This window comes from Heptranchias perlo, chromosome 17 (genome assembly GCF_035084215.1).
Source record: "Heptranchias perlo isolate sHepPer1 chromosome 17, sHepPer1.hap1, whole genome shotgun sequence".
Lineage (NCBI taxonomy): Eukaryota > Metazoa > Chordata > Chondrichthyes > Hexanchiformes > Hexanchidae > Heptranchias > Heptranchias perlo.
In genome coordinates, this window is record NC_090341.1 from 22,009,432 (window position 1) to 22,022,310 (window position 12,879).

The 12,879-nt window shown below is 40.5% G+C and overlaps 1 long non-coding RNA gene across 3 annotated transcripts in view; it reads right to left on the reverse strand.

Moving 5' to 3' along the window:
• Nucleotides 1–12,879, reverse strand: part of LOC137334159 (uncharacterized) — a 37,115-nt gene that overhangs the window by 9,626 nt on the left and 14,610 nt on the right. The window lies entirely within an intron of this gene.

Consider the following 12,879-nt stretch of genomic DNA (forward strand, 5'->3'; position numbering starts at 1 on the left):
CAGCAGACCTTCTACGCCTTATTATACTGATATATTCTTTCATGCTGACATACGAACAATGAATTTTATTTAATCGTCTATTTTATGTTTGGACACAGCTTGGCATAAATCCCAGACTTGCTCATATGCACCCCTTGCACCCCTCTGTCTGTAACCTACTCCAAAGAATTTGTTTTAGTATTGAGCACAGATGGGAGCAAGTACTTGGCACGAGCAGCACCCAAATGGATACAAATTAGGAATATACTGGCAGCGACACAAGAACGTGAACCGTTGCAAGGAACTGGCACAGGGCCTTCCTCGGATTAGCATTTTACAGGAGCTCGGGATGAGAAAAGAAAATCAAATGGGAACGCCATTACAATCCATTTTTGTGTAGAAAATGATTTCACTTGCCTTTACACTGCTTTAGTGATAAAGATCAGTCGTACAGGAAAACAAATCCAAGGTAACCAAGACAGTGCCTGCTTCAGAAAGTATGCTGATGCATGCCCACTTCACTGACTGTAGCTACGTCAATTGAAGGATAAACCATGCAGCAGTACTTTCAAAAATCTGCGCTCCTTTATGTTTGTAACAGCACACTTACTGCAACTACAGTTAGATCATCTCTCAATTAGGGTACAACAATTTTGATGTGAACAGTTTACACATCACAATGGTATTGGACATTATAAATAATATTTGTTCATTTTGATTACTACAAAGAAATTGACAATTTATGCCAAAGTTATCAAATGTCATTAACAGAGTAAACAATGCTATTAGCCACACTATTAATGATTGTGTCAGCACGACACATTAAATTATCAATTTACTATAATTACTGAACTCGTGTGGTCACTGAGATCACATTGTTAGTACTTGTCTTACTTTCAAGCCAGCTACAGCTCAACTGTAAAACTGTGAATTTGTTCTTTCACAAATCAAAATACATGGTATGGATCAGCTATAATAATGTTTTGACTTACAAAAATTCTTTAACTAACTGTCTAAAAAGCAGCCATCAGTTGTTCCTTTGTGCATAAATAAATCTTGGGTCCATGATGCAAACATTTTTTAAAGTTCAGAATCCTATTCATGCAGCTCACTGCTGTTTTTAACAGTGTGAATCCCTGCCTAATAGAGTGATATTAGTTATAAAGAATAAAACCATGCTGTTGTTTGGCCATGTAACATGGAGACCAGTAGCACTACAAATTGGACAAGTAGTCAGCAGCAAACCACTTAAGTTTTCTTTATCAACAATTCATGCCACTTTATTCTTTGGTCTGAATACAGTCACAGATCCTCTTTTATAGCAAGGACAGAGGAGGGTCAAATTAGTGAGCCTCTCATTTCAACTCATGTCATCATGGTTACCTTTAGCTTCCTTGCACTTCAGAGAATACTGAACTGAAGCCAAAATGCCAAATCTTTGGACAGCTACACAGTGCAGACCAAAAAAAGACATGTAAATGTTAGCAGCCAGCCAAACAGAGAAAAGATAGCATGTTCACATATTAACACCACCACTGCGAAAGTCTATGCTCAAAGCTGAGAGAGTTGAATGTGGCCTAATTCTGTTATTGTAGCATCTCGCTATTTCTCCTAACCACATAAAAATTTGGAGGCATAATGTTGATTTTCAGATTACTGTTTCTAATTTCTTACTTTGTTCCATCAGGTATATCTCAGATTACTGAAGCATGTAGGTAAGCAGTACCCTTACTTTATAAATACACTAGCTACATCAACACAAAAATTATTTTAGCTTAATGAGGAAATCCATGCACATCGACATAAACTTTTTCAAAACTGAAACTTTCAAGAAACTGTTCTGAAATATAGATTACAAATGTTATGGTTAATTTCAATTTCTCTTAACATGCTTCAAGATTTTCATCAGCTGGTAATTATTTACTTATTCTTTGAGCTTTTAAGGAAATCATACTTTTTCACTGCAAAATGCAATTTAATGGATACATTTTGACACAAAGCAGATTTTTAAAAGTTTTCCAATCAAGTAAATTCTCAACAGAGAAAAAGCATTTTACTCATCTGGTAATCATATACTCAGCAAAGTTTAAGCCTTCAAACATGAAACAACAGCTGTACATAATTTTGCTACATTTCAGCACCAATATAATGTAATCGACCGACACCCTCAGACACAAAGCAGAGTGGCACACACTCATTAAGAAACATTTCTATCAAATCTCACGTTCTCAATGGAAATAATGATGTATTTTAATCAAAAAATCTGTTAACTTGTCTATGTCCAGAATACATAACTTGCAAACATACCCAAATTAACAATATACAATAACAACTTGCATTTATATAGGCACTTTTAACGTAGTAAAACGTCCAAAAGCACTTCACAGGAGCGTTATCATACAAAATTTGACATTGAGTCACATAAGGAACTATTAGGACAGGTGACCAAAGCTCGGTCAAAAAGGTAGGTTTTAAGGTATGTCTTTAGAAGATGAGGTAGAGGCGCGGAGAGATTTAGTGAGGGAATTCCAGAGCTTAGGCAGCTGAAGACATGGCCGCCAATGGTGGAACGTTGAAAATCGGGGATGCGCAAGAGGCCAGAATTGGAGGAGCCCAGAGATCTTGGAGGGTTGTAGGGCTGGAGGAAGGCACAGAGATAGGGACGGGCAAGGCAATGGAAGGATTTGAAAACAAGGATCAAAATTTTAAAATAGAGGCATTGACAGACCGGGAGCCAATGTAGGTCAGTGAGCACAGGGGTAATAGTTGAACGGGACTTGGTACGAGTTAGGATACGGGCAGCAGAGTTTTGGATGAGCTCAAATTTAAGAGGAGGGAGGAGTTTAATTTAAAATCATTTGCAACATTGTTAAAAGATTTAAAAGTAACGGTTCACTGTATATTACAAATTAATATGGAAACATCAAATCTTGAAGATTGATGACACTTTGACAAACTGTAGAAATGCAAATCATGTTCTGAAAAATCACAGTATCAAGAAAATACTGTAATATTAGATATTTTACTCCAGTTTCACAAAATGTTTTAAACAAAATACACAAATAATACATACAGAACACTGATGGAAATTTCAGCTCTGCGTTTTTTATTTCTATTGGTGAATCTAACCTCATGGAAATTAAAATAAAACATAGTGCATGATTTAACTCAGTATTCCCATTTTCTCTATACACTGATTTGGGTATCTCTCAAGCCTGAGGATGAAAAAAAAATCGGCTGCACTCTCTTATCTGTGTCTAATTCAGATTGAGATAATTCCATATTCAGTAGGCTCCGAAGTGTGGAATTATTTTTCGAAAGGTTGTATTTTCCATGTAATTGCTAGCCTGAATGCACTATATTAGCACTTATGGTCTGGCATATAGCAGTCAAGTACTAAAATGCAGTTTTTTATTTTCAAATATTAGCTATCAACCTATCTAACATGCATTTTAAATTTTTCTATATGTAATTAAGTCACAAAGATAAAAAGTCCCAGGAGTTCTACTCTGTGCTGCAGAATGTGAATTAAATACTGACTATCCATATTGAGGATCTTTAAGATACTGGGCAGTCCCCTCTGGAGAGAAAAATATTCGACTACTCACATTATCAAATAGAGATTATTACAAAACAGCTCACTCTGCATATAATTAAAATAAAATGTTTAAAATTAAAAATTTACACAATTGTTATAAACATAATCTTTGAACCTAGGTGTTGCAATTTTTCTTTACGAACGGCCAGTTCAAGAAAAGTCATATACTATAGCTCCACATTAATAATCCTCTGTATCTGCAGCGATCATGAAACAGGCCATTCAGCTCCTCAAATCTGTGGCAGTGTTTTTCTCCATGGGTCACCTAGTCTATTCCCACTCTCCTGCTTGCTCTCTACAACCTTCAATATCCCTCTCTTGAATTTAATAGTCTTGAGGTGTGCAGTTTGGAAGAGGACATACAGGGGGCAATTTTGCAATTTTTTTCTCCTGGCTCAGTGCCTCACCAGCAAGAAGCTTGGGCCGGAAAATTGGAATCACAATGCTGTAGCCCTCTCCACCACTGTGTTCATCGCTAGCATGGTTCCATACCAGGGCTACAGGACCGTGAAACTACCTCACAGTGATACAAACACCGATCCTGCATGTCAGTAAATGAACAAGCATCATGCAATTAGGTTGTATTAGAACACTTTGCTGGATGAGACCCCCATGACATCAGTGTGACAAGATTTCAATTATATGTTGCAGCTTGTATTTATGCAGAGAGTATGACCATGCATGGCAAGCAGTCAAAGGGCAGTAAGGTTGCATGAATGCTTTGATGGGGCAGCAGTAAAAGAGTAACAGAGGAAAAAGGAGACACTTTGTGGCAGCTACTTGGTGTAAGAAACCGTAAAGAGTAAGCTTATCTTGGTAGCTTTCTTGATAGCTGTAATCTTACTCCTCATCTGAGCGTTGCTGACACCATTCAATCTACCAACTGTCTCCTGTCAGGTATTTTGGACCACTCTTTTGTGGGAGAGTGCCCTTTTCAGTGCCAAAGAGGACACCCATCCTTCACTCAGATCTGCAAACCTGGGTGTGTATGAATGACAATGCTCCATTCTACAGAAATACATCAGTGTTATACCTCTTCCCTTGGCTTACAAACAAGAAAGTAGCTTCAATGGCTGCTACAGCCTTTTAAATTCCAATCAGCTGTCCAAACACTTCCTCGGGTAGCAGACAAGAGCCATGTCAGATTAGATGACTTGAGTCAATACCAAATCTGAGAAGCAAATTGCATGCAAGAAAAGTCAATGGGATCTCTTTCCTGTTTGCTATTTTTAACAAAAGAATAGATAGGAGTATAATGCAGTTTACTAGTTTTATATTTATGTCTACAAATATTGAACTACCCAACTGGAGCCAAATTGTGGGGAGAAGAGAAAAAAAAAGATACAAAACAAAACACCCGGTTGGGGGCAGAGTGAGAAAATGAGAATGGGAGAATGAGAGAAACTAAGATCCTGTCAAGAGAGTATCCAGCCACAAATTATTTTTCCTCCTCAAATTTGCACATAAGAAAACAAATTTGGTTTCTAGCATTTTAGAAATGTGAGTTTGTACTTAAAATGTCCAATTAGGGTGTATGATTTGGCAACTGCACAGTAATAATAGTCTACACAGCCAGGTATAATAAATGGAACCCAATATTACTGCTGGTGTGATTATAATCATATAGTACATGGTATAATATAAAGAAGCTAACAAGATGGAAGCAGTACCTTCAACAAGTTAACAATGTATTAGAGCAAAGAGAGGCCATGGAGTCAAAAAGAGTAACTACAGCAATGCATTTTCACTCATTATAAGGCTGAAGTCAGGATTACAGTACTAGGTAGCTGCAGGATGGATTTATAGTTCTTCTGCTGTGGGTAATAATTCTCTCCCATCATACGAAAATGATGGACAGGAAAAGACAAGCTGATCCATCAAAACTGCCTCACACAGTCGTAATGCCATTAGGCATCATGATTCACAACATCCTGTTGAAGAATTAGTTTCAAGTTTCTTCTGGATGCATCTCTGCTTGCCTTCCCTTTTGTTCTTTTCAGATGATGACAAATCTTTTACCAATATCTGTTGCACTTGAGAATGAATTGGTTAAGATTTAAAAAGGGGGTGTGGAACCTTGGTTGGGCACAGCAAAAATTCACTCAGGTGGACAGCAAGTTATTTTGTGTAATGGGATTGAGAATGGTACCAAAGCATTTTGCTCTTTTCCCCCCATCTGTACACTTTTCTGTAAATTGGTTTTATTACCTTAAAGAAAGAACTTGCATTTATATAGCGCCTTTCACAACCTCAGTGCTTTACAGCCAATGAAGTACTTTTGAAGTGTAGTCACTGCTGTAATGTAGGAAATGTGGCAACCAATCTGTGCACAGCAGGGTCCCAGAACCAGCAATGTGATAATGACCAGATAATCTGTTTTAGTAATGTTAGTAGACAGATGAATATTGGCCAGAACACCAAGGAAAACTCCCCTGCTCTTCTTCGAAATAGTGCCATGGGATCTTTTACGTCTACCTGAGAGGCACTGGCGTATCAGTCTAGATTTTGTGCTCAAGTCTCTGGAGTGGGACTTGAACCCACAACCTTCTGACTCAGGCAAAAGTGATACCTACCACTAAGCCACAGCTGACTTCTTAAAATTGGCTGTATGCTTCATTTCCTTTGGGTATGCTGCCAATTTGGAATTCTTTTACTTTCAATCATGTATTAATGCTGGGACGTATTGTCTTGCATCAATGCATTTGTGTCTCCAATATAGGCAGCATTACATTTTCCATATAGAACTAACTACAGTAAATCTCTTGGTTTTAAAATGTTTCAGAATTTAGCACCTATTTTATCAAATTATGAACCCATTTTTATTACACATTCCCAACCTGTTTCATTGTTTCCACTTATGAGCACAATGTAGTGTGAAGTTTGTGGCTTGCCCCACTTGGATGGTTGGAATTTGGGCTGCATGATACTAGTCATGACAGTACTTACCACCAGGTTACAATGTCTGTTAATTTTTAAACTTCTGAATTGTTTTTTTAAAAAGGAGCTCATCAATTGACTAAATCAAAAGCAAAACATTGCAGATGCTGGAAATCTGAAATAAAAACAGAAAATGCTGGAGAACCTCAGCAAGTCAAGCAACATCTGTGGAGAAAGAAACAGAGTTAACGTTTCAGGTCGAAGACCTTTCGTCAGAACTGGAAGGTGTTAAACGTAAAGATGTTAAATGTAAATTGATTACACCGCCCCTTCAAAAATTAGCCAAGTTTGACACTCAGAATATTTTATTTGCATCAGAGTTCCTGGGTTGAGTTACATAAATTGGTATGTATTTCTGATATTTTTGTACTGAGGGCGTCATCCTTTAAAATTATAGTTTAAATGTCCACACATGGTCTATGTTCTAGTTCAATTTCATATGCATACTGCATTATGGAGTTGGCTACTATGTGAAATTTCTAATCTTGGTTTGTTCTGAAAATAATACAGGTGTCCTCCACATTTTCTGGGATTCTTGATATTAGTTACACGCTGGTGCCTCAAAATGTTTCATGCATAATTCAACAGAAACGCACTGAAAGTAAATCAGTGAATTAGCCACTGCAAAATATCTTGCTGCCAATGTCAATTTTCACTATTACAGTGCAATACATGATCTAAAATGGATTATTTTTCAGCTGTCTGAAATATGATGGGCTCGATTTTGGCGTCGGGTTTCCGGCGGGTTTCCAGCGGGGGGGCCCGGAAAATCCCGATATCCGGTCACGTGACCGGATCGCGACGAAACCCCGGCCACTTCCGGGTACCGCGCTGACGTGCGGGGCTGAGCGCGCAAGCCCCGCTGGTGGGAATCCCGCAGGCAATTAAAGCCAGCGGGGTTCCACTTGAGAGTACTTACCTTGCTTGTTGAGGTCAGTTAATGAGCTGAATCAGCTGTCAAAAGAGGAAGTGTGGGATTTTAGGTTCAAGGCAGTGAGCTTCACACACTGGGGGAAACAGTCTCTCTCCAACCAGGCGTGTTGCAGCCAGCAGCCTGTGGCAGGTGCCAAGGTGCACTCCACGGGGGACAGCCCTCACCCACGCAGGAGGCCACTGCGTCACATAGGGCAACCCCTGCCCCCCACCACCCCCCGCCAAGCCAGAGGACAGACCGACACGAAACCGCAGCCCCAGTCCGAGGAACCACCCACCTACCCTGCACAACCCCTCAGACCAACACCTGCCAGATGGGTGGTGTGTGGACACCCTCGGAGGACGAAGAGCATGACCAGCCCCAGCAGCCTCGCAGTCCACGCCGTCCGCCGCAGAGACGTGGATCCCCCAACACGGTGTTGTTGCACGCCCACCTGCACAGCAGGAGGGAGGGCTACCGCAGAGAGAGACGCATCGCAGAGGGCACTACCCTCACCACAGGGTCCACAGACCGAGGCGCAGCTCCCCGGACCTCTCCGAGCAGCAGTGCACAGGGAGGCGCAGATTCGCTCGACATGTAGTCGTGGAGATCTGCAGGCTCTTTCATGCCGAGCTGCTCCTGGCTGGCCCCAGCACCAACTGCTTACCTGTCACTGTCAAAGTCACCACTGCCCTCCACACCTTCTCCTCCGCATCCTTCCAGGGTGCAGCCGGCTACACCGCCGATGTCTCTCAGTCGTCTGCGCGGACGAGCCCTGCAAATACACCTGCACCTACTCTGCAGTAACACGATGGGTGGCATCAGTGGTGGGTCCTCATAGTGATACCCAGGAGCGGGCATTATTGGACACAACGGACAGGATTCGCGGAGACATGGCAGTGGTGGTGTCAATATAATGTGTGCTGTTTGTTGCTCTGAAATTCGATATAGGTAACACCCATGAAAAACCCTCAGACACCCTTGTGCACCCCCTTCATGCTCACGACACGTTTGCCTTACGCTGCCTACTGAACATATGTGATGCATGCCCTGTGGCTGCAGCACAGGTGGTGGCAGGTTGAGTGAGGCTGGCCGTGAGGGAGATGCACGAGAGGGTGAGTATGGGATGGAGCAATGAGATTGTATGAGGATTGGGTTGCGTGTTAGTGGCAGGATGAGTACTGGCGAGGTGAGTAGGTGGAGGTAAGATGAGGATGGGGTTTGAGTGGGTATGAAGGGTGATATTACAGAATAGTGTTGGCGGTGCCGAAGGAGATGTGGGGTGGGGGCAGTGTTGTGGCAGACGGAGTGTAGGGGAAAGACTTTGTGTTCTCACTGCGGCTGACCTACTGCGGTCATTGCAGTGCCTCCTGCACTGTAAGCAGGTGGGCCATATGTTGGTGGCGCAGGTGACCCCCTCTGCCACCTCGAGCCAGGCCTTCTTGGTGGCAGAGGCAGGCCGCTTCCTCCCGCCCGTCAGGTGGAAGATCTGTGTCCTCCCCCTCCTCCTCACCCCATCTGATGATACCTGGGGTGAGGCATCATTAAACTGGGAGCAGCCTTCCCCCTGGGCTGCTCCATGCTGCAATTTGTTCCATTGGTTGCAGCATCTGTCAGTGGAGGACTGCCCCTTTAACTAGAGAGCCTCCAGCTGACAGATCGTACTGCGCATGCGCAGCCCGACCGACGCGCAGGCCAGCGCCGTGGACCCCGGAGGAGCAGGTAATTGATTCCTATTAGTGGGTTGCCTGCTACGATCGCGCGGGCAACCCACTAATTTCGCCGAGCGTGTTGACCACGCTCCCGGAGGACCACCCGCTGGGAACCCGCAGGCCTGCTAAATTCGAGCCCGATGTGTTTTTCAAAGATTATATTTCAAATAACTATAACTCGTTTTATTGCCGTTACATTTTTAGAATTCAAGTTTCACACTTCCAAATTCCAAAATATATCTGCACTATTCCAAATTTCAAAAACATGAAAACTTTTATGTATGAAAATGCATAGGTCTCCAATTTTAAAATGTTTTACAAAATATTTTCTGCCTTGATGGCTGCAGCTCTTAGTTAAAAAGTCTTGGTTTTATTAACCTTTTGAAATGCAGCCATATTAATATCTAATAAACATCACACAGTGTAAACAATGGCACATTTTGGGACATGAAAGACTCATCTACCTCTGTGAATCATCAAAATGTATTAACAATGTCAAACTTGGTTAAAACCTTTGAATTAAAAGACAGTTTGACTGTTTTACCAATTGCTTTACCACTATCTTACAGATGCCAGTAATATGACTCCAGAGGTAAGGTGCGACAGAAATTTAAAGATTCTTAAAGGTGGAAAAAAAAACATTGCCATTTAGATCATCCTACCCAGGAGATGTTATTAGAGCAAATAATTATATAAATTCACAACTACAATATACTAATTTTTACATAGTAGGAAAGTGTCCTATTGGATAATTAGAAAGAATGACATTAACAAAGCTCCATAAATTAAAACTGGCTTTTTAAATCAGGAACAGGAACAGCAACAGCAGGGTAATGAACTAGTCACAAACGAGTTATTTAAATTTACTGTAACAAGGTTAAAAAGATAAGGTAGTTAAATTATAACAAGTACATTTTCAAGAACTCAGTTTAAAACCTAATCTATTTTTTGCATTGTTAAGCTATTACTGTACTTTCTCATTTATTAAGTAATTCTGTAGAGTCAAACACAAAATGCTGAAGTCAGAAAATAAAGATCTTTGAGCTGCAAGGGAGTGCTATAGATTGTACTTCATCATTTTAAAATACATTTCTTTTATGCTCTAAATTCAGTCAGTGCTCATCCGTATTAAAGTTCATATGCAACTGATTCCATTTGTTTTTTCAAAAAATAACAAAAAATAAATGTTTACCTTCACAGAAATACATCTAAGTAACTGATTTAATGACTGAATAAGTCAAATTATGTTTTTAACCAGTACTTTGGGTATCAAATTCTGTGACTCCATCCATTCAATTTATTTCTCATGTTAAAAAAAAATCCAACATGGTTGAAACCACACCATGCAAGAGTAATTTCTTTTAATATGAAATCCCTCGTCTGCTATTTTAACTAAAGTGTTAATTTGTATAAAACAAATGGTTTAACAGTTTTGTTGAAGTTTCAAAGACTGCGCTAATTCATTTGTTATTAATACTGCACAGCTGCACTTCAAATTAAAATATTTACAAACTCACTATCGCTGTTCAAGTGAGCCAAAGTGCAGCTTCCTCTTCCTGATGTTTTACTGCTAGTCACAAAAGTAATGGTCAGCTAAACAATATTCAGACTTTCCAAATGTCACTCATTACAAATGACAATCACTCACTTTGGTTGAAACATGTGATCTAGATTTATGTATGTCAATGAATGTCACTCAAAATTTTCCAAGTGCTGACAGCTCCAAGAGATGCAAAATTGCTGATTGAAAGTAAAAATAAATTTTATTAAAGTAGCCATGTGTTTGTTTGCTAATCCAGAGGCACAAAGAACAGAATCTGTATAATTATTTATGCAGCTGTGGTATTAATTTATGTAATGAAAACAGTAATTACTTCTTTCCAGAAACCAATCAGAAATCACTTAATTCAATGTTTGCAGAGATTGCAAATTGGTGCGACTAGACTGATAACCTCCATTCAATGCTCTCAGACGTGCAGTCCCTTCTTCAACTACAGGAATACACCAATGAGCCAAATCCCACATTCCATTTCCACCAAGTTCCACGTTCCTTTCCAGTGCTGCCAAACCACAGAACCATCCCCCCCCCTCCCCCCACCGTAGTCAAACGTAGAGCTACCAAACTCTGGGACACCCAGTGCTACAAAAGTCCAGAACCGCCCCATCAGGAAAGATAGAGGCGGACCCTTGGGAAGGAGAGAAAGGAGGGAGAACATAGGAACAGGAGTAGGCCATTTAGCCCCTCGAGCCTGTTCCGCCATTCAATGAGATCACAGCTGATCTGTGATCTAACTCCATATACCCACCTTAACCCCATATCTCTTAATACCTTTGGTTAACAAAAATTTATCAATCTCCGATTTTAAATTAAAATTGAGCTAGCATCAACTGCTGATTGCGGAAGGGAGTTCCAAACTTCCACCACCCTTTGCGTGTTGAAGTGTTTCCTAACTTCACTCCTGAAAGTCCTAACTATAATTTTTAGGCTATGTCTCCTAGTCCTAGACTCCCCAACCAGCAGAAATAGTTTCTCTCTATCTACCCTATCAGATTCCCTTAATATCTTGAAAACTTCGATCAAATCACCCCTTAATCTTCTAAATTCCAGGGAATACAACCCTAGTTTGTGTGATCTCTCCTTGTAATTTAACCCTTGGAGTCCAGGTATCACTAGTAAATCTACGCTGCACTTCATCCAAGGCCAATATATCCTTCCTAAGGTGTGGTGCCCAGAACTTAACACAGTACCCCAGGTGTGATCTAACCAGGGCTTTGTATAGCTGTAGTGTAACTTTTACCCCCTTGTATTCTAGTCCTTTAGATATAAAGGCGAGCATTCCTATGGCCTTTTTGATTATTTTCTGTACCTGTCCATGACACTTTAATGATCAATGTACATGGACCCCCAAGTCTCTTTGGACCTCCACTGTTTCGAACTTTTAACTATTTAGAAAGTACTCTGATCTACCCTTTTTAAGCCCAAAGTGGATGATCTCACACTTGCCTAAAATGAAATCCATTTGCCACAGTTTTGCCCATTCACTTAATCTATTAGTAACTCCTTAATTTTATGCTTCCATCTACACTGCTCATAATGCTGCCTATCTTTGTGACATCGGCAAACTTGGATAAGTGGCTCTCTATCCTGTCATCTAAGTGATTAATAAATACAGTGAATAGTTGAGGCCCCAACAAAGATCCCGGTGGGCCACCACGAGTCACATCCTGCCAATTTGAATACCTGCCCATTATCTCTATTCTCTGTCTCCTGCCGCTCAGCCAATTTGCTAACCAGGTCAATAATTTGCCCTCAATTCCATGAGCTTCAACTTTAGTTAATGGTATCTTATGAGGGACTTTATCAAATGCCTTCTGGAAGTCCATATAAACAACACTCTGTCCACTACTTTAGTCACCTCTTCAAAAAATTCAATCAGGTTCGTCAGGCATGACCTGCCCTTTACAAATCCATGCTGAAGTCAGAAAATAAAGATCTTTGAGCTGCAAGGGAGTGCTATAGATTGTACTTCATCATTTTAAAATACATTTCTTTTATGCTCTAAATTCAGTCAGTGCTCATCCATATTAAAGTTCATATGCAACTGATTCCATTTGTTTTCAGCTGAAAATTTTCAAGGTGTTCAGTCACTCTATTCCTAATTACAGACTTTAGTAATTTCCCGACAATTGATGTTAGGCTAACTGGTCTATAATTTCCTGGTTTTCCTCTCTCACTTTTC